The sequence below is a fragment of the Mus caroli genome, chromosome 8 (assembly GCF_900094665.2).
Source record: "Mus caroli chromosome 8, CAROLI_EIJ_v1.1, whole genome shotgun sequence".
Taxonomy (NCBI): domain Eukaryota; kingdom Metazoa; phylum Chordata; class Mammalia; order Rodentia; family Muridae; genus Mus; species Mus caroli.
In genome coordinates, this window is record NC_034577.1 from 85701445 (window position 1) to 85707984 (window position 6540).

The following is a 6540-nucleotide window of genomic DNA, read 5'->3' on the forward strand; positions in this document are numbered from 1 at the left end:
TGAAGTAGGTGTGGCCGAGTTGGAGGAAGTGTGTCACTTGAGGTGGGCTTTGCGGTGTCATAAGCTCAAGGCTAGTCCGTTGTCATTTTTTTTCTTCCTGCTGTCTGTCAATCCAGATGTAGAACTCTCAGTAGCCTTTCCAGTACCATGTTTGCCTGCACGCTGCCATCCTTCCCAATATGACTATAATGGACTGAACCTCTGAACTATAAGCCAGCCCCAGTTAAATGTTTTCCTTTATAAGGGTTGCCATGGTTACAGTAGCTCTTCATATAAATAAAACCCTAACCAAGACACTGGCCAACATCTACTTGCTTTGACTAAAGGAGTCTTACTATTGTAAACTTGAGGCGCACCGGTCACTACTCTCCTTCCCCACACGGGCAAAAGAAAGGTCTGAAGTATTGATTTTTGTCATTTCTATAGATCAGCAGGTCTCGAACTGTTGGTTGAAACCCCTTTGGGGACCACATATCAGATATCCTACATATCAGATATTTATATTATAACTTATAACAGCAGCAAAATTACAGTCATGAAGTAGCAACAAAGTAATTTTATGGTTGGGGGGGGTCACCACAACATGAGGAACTGTATTAAAGGGTCACAGCATTAGGAAGGTTGAGAACCACTGCTGTAGAGCTTACTGAGCCAGAGGTTCTGAATTCTGCTGGAAAAATAGAAGCTGAGTTATTTTATAAAGAACTTATTGGTGGGGGGGGCAATTGGAGAGTTGGCTTAGTGGCAAAGAGTGCTTGTCGTTCTAGGAGAGGACCCAGGTTCTATTCCCAGCACCCACATGCTGGCTTACGACTATCTGTAATTCTAGATTCAGGGGATTCAATGCCTTGTTCTGGCCTCTGTGGGTGTCTGGCACAAACATGGAACACATACACATATGCACGCAAAAACACATATACCCATGACATTAAAACAAACGAGAGAATTTCTGGGTCTAGCAAGATGGTTCATCAGATAAAGACACTGTTGGCAAGTCTAAGGACCTGAGTACACACACACATACACACACACACACATAAGGGGGGAGGGAGAGAGAGAGAGAGAGAGAGAGAGAATCTTTCTCTCTCTCTCTCTCTCTCTCTCTCTCTCTCTCAGCACATTAATTAAGGTCATAAAAATAAATAAAATCTTTTGTGTTGGCAAGAAGTCTCAGTTGGTAAAGTACCTACTGAGCAAGCAAAAGCCCAGTGTGGAGGGAAGCTCCTGTAACCCTAGTGCTCAGGGGAGGAGGGCAGAGACAGGTAGATCCCTGGAGCTTACTGGATAGCTATTTATGCCCATTGGTGAGCGGTGGGTTCAGTGAGAGACGCTGTTTCAAAAAATAAGGCAGAGAGTGATTAGAGGAAGCCACCCAACAGCAACCTTTGACCTCCAAGCACATGTGCACATAGCTGCCCACATACTTCTGCACATACACAAATATATACCACAAACATAGACATGCAACTATAATGCTAATCATTGTGGGCTTCTTTGTATGTTAATTGTATTTATGTTCCATAAGCATATAGGGCAAAGCTGACTAGAACACTTTATCAAACAGGCATCTACCAAACTAGAATTATTAATGGTGACAACCTTGCCTAGGCCTGTGTTCACATGGTCCTCATTAGGTCAGGACGGTGACCTTCATTGAAAGATTAGACATGTTTGAGACTGTGCAATCCAAAAAGTGCCTCTTTAAGGATTAAAGGCTATTACAGGAGCTAAAGCAATGGCTTAGCATACTGCTCTTGCAAAGGACTTTGGATTTGGTTCCTAGGACCCATGCCTCCTCACAGCCACCTGTAATCTTACTCCAGGGATCTGATGACCTCTTTTGGCCTCCTTGAGCACCAGGACACACACACACACACACACACACACACACACACACACACACACACACACGAGTGCTTAGAGTTAGCCCCAGTTATCCCCACACCCTTTTACATTTGTCAAAACCTCTTCCTATCCAGGTCTCTCCTCCCAGCAGCTGCTGAGACCTGCAGCTTGCCTGTCCTGTTATTTTTCTCTCAAACTCCCAACAAAATTGTTTTCATTCAGCGCCTGTTTTCAAATTTCTTTTACCCACTAGACTAAGAACCTCCAGATGGGTTCTTGTATATCCCAGTGACGCACTTTGTTCCCAACGTGGCCACACTGAAGTAATCTCTTTTCTTTGGGTTTCACCACTGCTTTTTTCTGTAATTGTCCTACGGGCAGGTAGCCAGCCTAGCTTGCTTGTTCAGACTGCCAAAAGACAGCCTTTTCCCTTAAGAAACTCCAAAACATGTTTTTATCTTTCATCTTTCAGTCGGAATGACACCTTCCCTGGCCATCCGACCATTTTTCTTCAATTAGTTTGCTTTTCGGTTCTTAGCTCTCCTAATTACTGCTGCATTTATTCACTATATTTTGTTTCCCTGGCCAAGCTGAGAACTGCTTGAGGTCAGGGATCTTGTCTGCTGTGGAAGTCACCGTGTCCCCTGCACCTAGAACAGGCCCATGCCCAGCATTGGGAACTGCGGAAATGCTTCCTCTAGGACTGTCAACTCCAACCACGTGGGCGGGAGCAGGGCGGAGCTCCTTGACTTACTTGTAGCGACAGCCCCGCCTCCGGCCCCGCCCCGCCCCCACGCCTGTGTCCTCTTGCGGGTCTCCATAAAGTTCATTTGGCGGCGCAACGCGCAGGGGTTTCTGGGAGCTTACTGCCTCAGCCAATCAGGAGGCGCGGGCGCGCGGCGCGAGAAGCGGCGGCGGCGGCGCAGTGAAGAAGCCGGCAGCGGGTGGCGGCGGAGGCAGGTAAGGCGTGTGAGGTGTGGGCCCCCACGCGGCCCGAGCCTGGGCCCGAGTTCGGGTCCTGGCCTTGAAGCAGAACCCCGAGCCTAGCTCGAACCCCATTTCACGTTCGTGGCCACGAGGCTCGTGCTTCCTCTCTTGCCGTAGCTGGGCATGCCCGCCGGCGACTGCTCGCCGAGTGCTGTGACTAGGCTCTTCCGAGCGTGGTCCTCCCCACTGGTGCGCTGTCGCCACGCCCACCCACGGCTGCCAGGCGTCACCCGGCCTGGCTGCCCTCTATGGGGCGTGGGGGCCGTTCTTCTAGAGAATGGCTCTTCCGGGTGAAGGGACGGCCAGCGAACCCCTGTCAACTCTAGTCTCCTTTTACGGATAATCCGACAGGATGCTAATGGTTACCGCTTCGGTTGTCTCACCTGTTTCTGGGTACCCTGTATCCTGTCTTCTGTAAGGGATGCCCAAGTATATTGGGTCCCTTCTGAAAGAAACTCACAGCATGCGCGGCATGGTGTCGCTTTCAAAGCGAGTTGAAGCCAGCCTGGTCTACATTAGACCCTGCCCCACCCCTATCTCCCTGAATGACTTTCAGCACAAGCAAAGGTCAGCGCTTTAGTAATAATAACAGTAATACTAATCATAGAAATAATAACAACGATAGTAATATAAGCTCCCTATAGTGAGCTGTAAGGCTTTTAAATAACGTGACCCATACTTTCAATGTCTGTTACACCCCACATTCTCCCCCCCACCCCCAACACCACCGCAGGACATGCTTTGAGTTAAGGGCTTTGTTCTTGTGGTTGGATGTCTGTTTTGTCTGCTCTCTTTCTTGGAGTTTTCACTAGGGGCATTAGAGTCTAAGCCTTTCCTCGCTCTTCTTGTCTTCATTGCTTTTTTTTTTCTTCTTCTAAGCATTTAGGTTTTATTTGTCCTATGTATTGTTTGTCCTCCACCGACCCCTGTAGAACATGAGTGCCTACCTAGTACTTAAGTTTGGTACACAATAAAGTAGGTGCTCAATAAATATCAAATAAGCGAATGTTACTGATATTATAGGCTTGTGGTGAATGAGACAGGCTTTTTTCTTGGGAAGACATCACACACATAAACAATAAACATAAATATTAAAACCATGAGATTTGAACTATTCTTCGGAGTTGTGGTGAACTTGGGTTCTTCTCTCTCTCTCTCTTTCTCTCCCTCTTTCCCTCTCTCCCTACCTCCCTCCCTCTCTCCTCTCATTTGTGTGTTCTTGTGTGTCTTTTATGTATGTGGATATTTCTGTGGAGGCCAGAAGAGAGTGTCTGATTCCTTGGAGCTAGAGTGACAGACAGCTGTAAATCACTGATGTGGGTGCTGGGACCTGGGCTGGCGTCCTCTACAGAGCTGTAAATTTTCTTAACTGCTGAGCCATCTCTCTTACCCCTGAGCTTATAAGGTAGATGCATTTAGAGGTGTGTGTGTGAGTGTGTGTGTCAGAGTAAAGATCAGGAGGAGGACCCAAGTCTGTTATGGTCACTAGTCATTCTAATTAGCAAACATGCTTTTAGTTCTATTATGTGCCAGGCTTAGCTCGATGCTCAGGATTCAGAGTTAAATATCTGTGAACCTTCCTCTACAGGAAGAGATGTTTGAGAAGTGGTCATAATTGCTCCACTAGGGAAGAATGCCTAGAAGGTTCAGAATCAATAGGAGGGGCCTTCTCTGTCTGTGGTGGGGATGCTTGTGTGCTTGACAAGTATAGGAGCAGGAAAGGAAGAAGCTGCCAGGCTTCCTGAGGAGCAGAGATGTGTCAGGGTACAGCTGAAGAAGGTGGGAAGAGTTGAAGGTGGTTTATGGCGCTGTCTGTTTTACAGAGCACCTCATGCAACCATGTCACAACCTGAGGTTGAGGTGCCCCTAATTGGTCTAAAGTGGGAGATATTTTGGAATGGCCACTTTGGCCACAGGGAGAGTGGGTTAGAAGAAATGGGAAGTTTTAGACTGTTGAGGTAATCGGGAGGAAGGCATGAAGGTCAGAGCGGAGGGGAATGGTGAGGGCATGACTTGTCATGAGCTTTGAGAAGTAAACTTGGTTATAGGCTAGTCTCAGGGGAGAGGGGAGCCAGATGGTTTCTGGCTAAATTGACTGTTGTGGGGACCCAAGGTGAGGAGCTAGAATTGTTGCTGGCACCCACAGATCAGTCAGGAGATCTATCAGATAGTCTATCAGTCTATCAGATAGACAACTAGAAATAATTGGTTTGGAGAAAGAATTGGATGGAATTTAGAGATGCAGCAGTCTTTTTTTTCCCTTATAGTATGGCCACTTATAGCTATCTCCCCTTTGTTTCAAACAACCTAAAGCTTGAAATGTTTTGTAGCTTTATGTTTGATGTATACGTGTGTGTGTGTGTGTGTGTGTGTGTGTGTGTGTGTGTGTGTGTGGTGAGATGCATGCCCATATGTGTTTGGATGTCAGAGGTCAGGAGGCTTGAGGTTGCTGTTGGGTGTCTTTGTCAGTTTTTGAGACAGCAGCTCTCACTGAACCTGGAGCCTACCGATTGGCTAGACTGGCTTACCAACGAGTCACCCGGGGTCTATCAGTCTCTGTCTGTCCCTCCCTCAGTGCTGGTGTCAGATCGATGCCACCATGTTCAGCTTTATCCATTGGTACTAGAGATTCCCACACAAATCCTCATGCTTGTGCTGCACGCACGTTTCCCAGCCAGCCATCTCCTGTTTGTAAGGTCTAAAGGCCACTTTACACCTACGCCACCAATGCGCTCAAATAGTCGCTTAATCTGACTCCAGTGCATAGTTGCTGACTACCAAAAAACCCTCAAACACTGCCAGGAATTTCGTTTCTAAGTTCCTGTGCTGGTCTGTAAGGTCAACTAAAGAAATAGCCTCATCCCCCTCCCTCTAGTAACGTCCAAGGGTGTTTGGTGTACTAGTTACTTTTTGTTCATTGCACTAGGAATTCATGCTGTGAAAGAAAACAGGACAAGCTTGCCAGACTCAAGGACACTGTTAGAAGACAGACGATTGATTAATAAATAAGTAGCCATATGCCTGGTTTTGACATGCGCTTCTTAGGGGATAAACTGTAGAAATGGGGGGACTCCTTTAGATGGAGTGTCTTAGCATCTTCACAAAGGAGACCTGTGAGCAGAGATCTGCATTGATTAAGGGGATAGGCTCTGTAGATGCAGAGGAAGTGGTTACTGCAGAAGCCAGTGGCAGCTGTGAGTTTGGCATATGGGAAGAACCAAATGGCCATATGGCTGAAGAACATAGTCATGGGGAAGAGTGGGAGCAGAAGGGCAGAGCTCGATTCATGGACAGATGATGGAGATCTCAGCACACACACATCGCATACATGCTCCAAGACCGCCTGCTCAGCTTTCTGGGTACTTGGGATTACAGGCAGGCAATTACCATCACATTGGGCTGGACTTGAGTTTACAGATAATGGGAACTATTGAAGGCTTAGCCTTTATTCCCTCCCCACCCTCTCAATATTTATGTATATATACAATTATATTATATTTTAGTTCTGAAAACTAAAGCTAGGCCCTTGACTAGGCAAACATTGTACCACTGCATTGCATTCCCAGTCCTGGTTTTCAAGGGCTAATTCCCACTATTAGGCAGAGAACTTACAGGTAGCAGAGGGGTCAATATAGGGACAGGGAAACCTGCCTAGAGGCTATTGTGATTTTTTTTTTTTTTTTTTTTTTTTTTTTTTTTTTTTTTTTT

The 6540-nt window shown here is 46.7% G+C and overlaps 1 protein-coding gene across 1 annotated transcript in view; it reads left to right on the forward strand.

Moving 5' to 3' along the window:
• The first annotated feature begins 2737 nt into the window (after nt 1-2737).
• Nucleotides 2738-6540, forward strand: part of Nup93 (nucleoporin 93) — a 111047-nt gene continuing 107244 nt past the window's right edge. The window contains exon 1 of the mRNA XM_021169822.2: nt 2738-2805. The gene's annotated coding sequence lies outside the window, so the exon portion shown is untranslated. The remainder of the gene's footprint in view (nt 2806-6540) is intronic.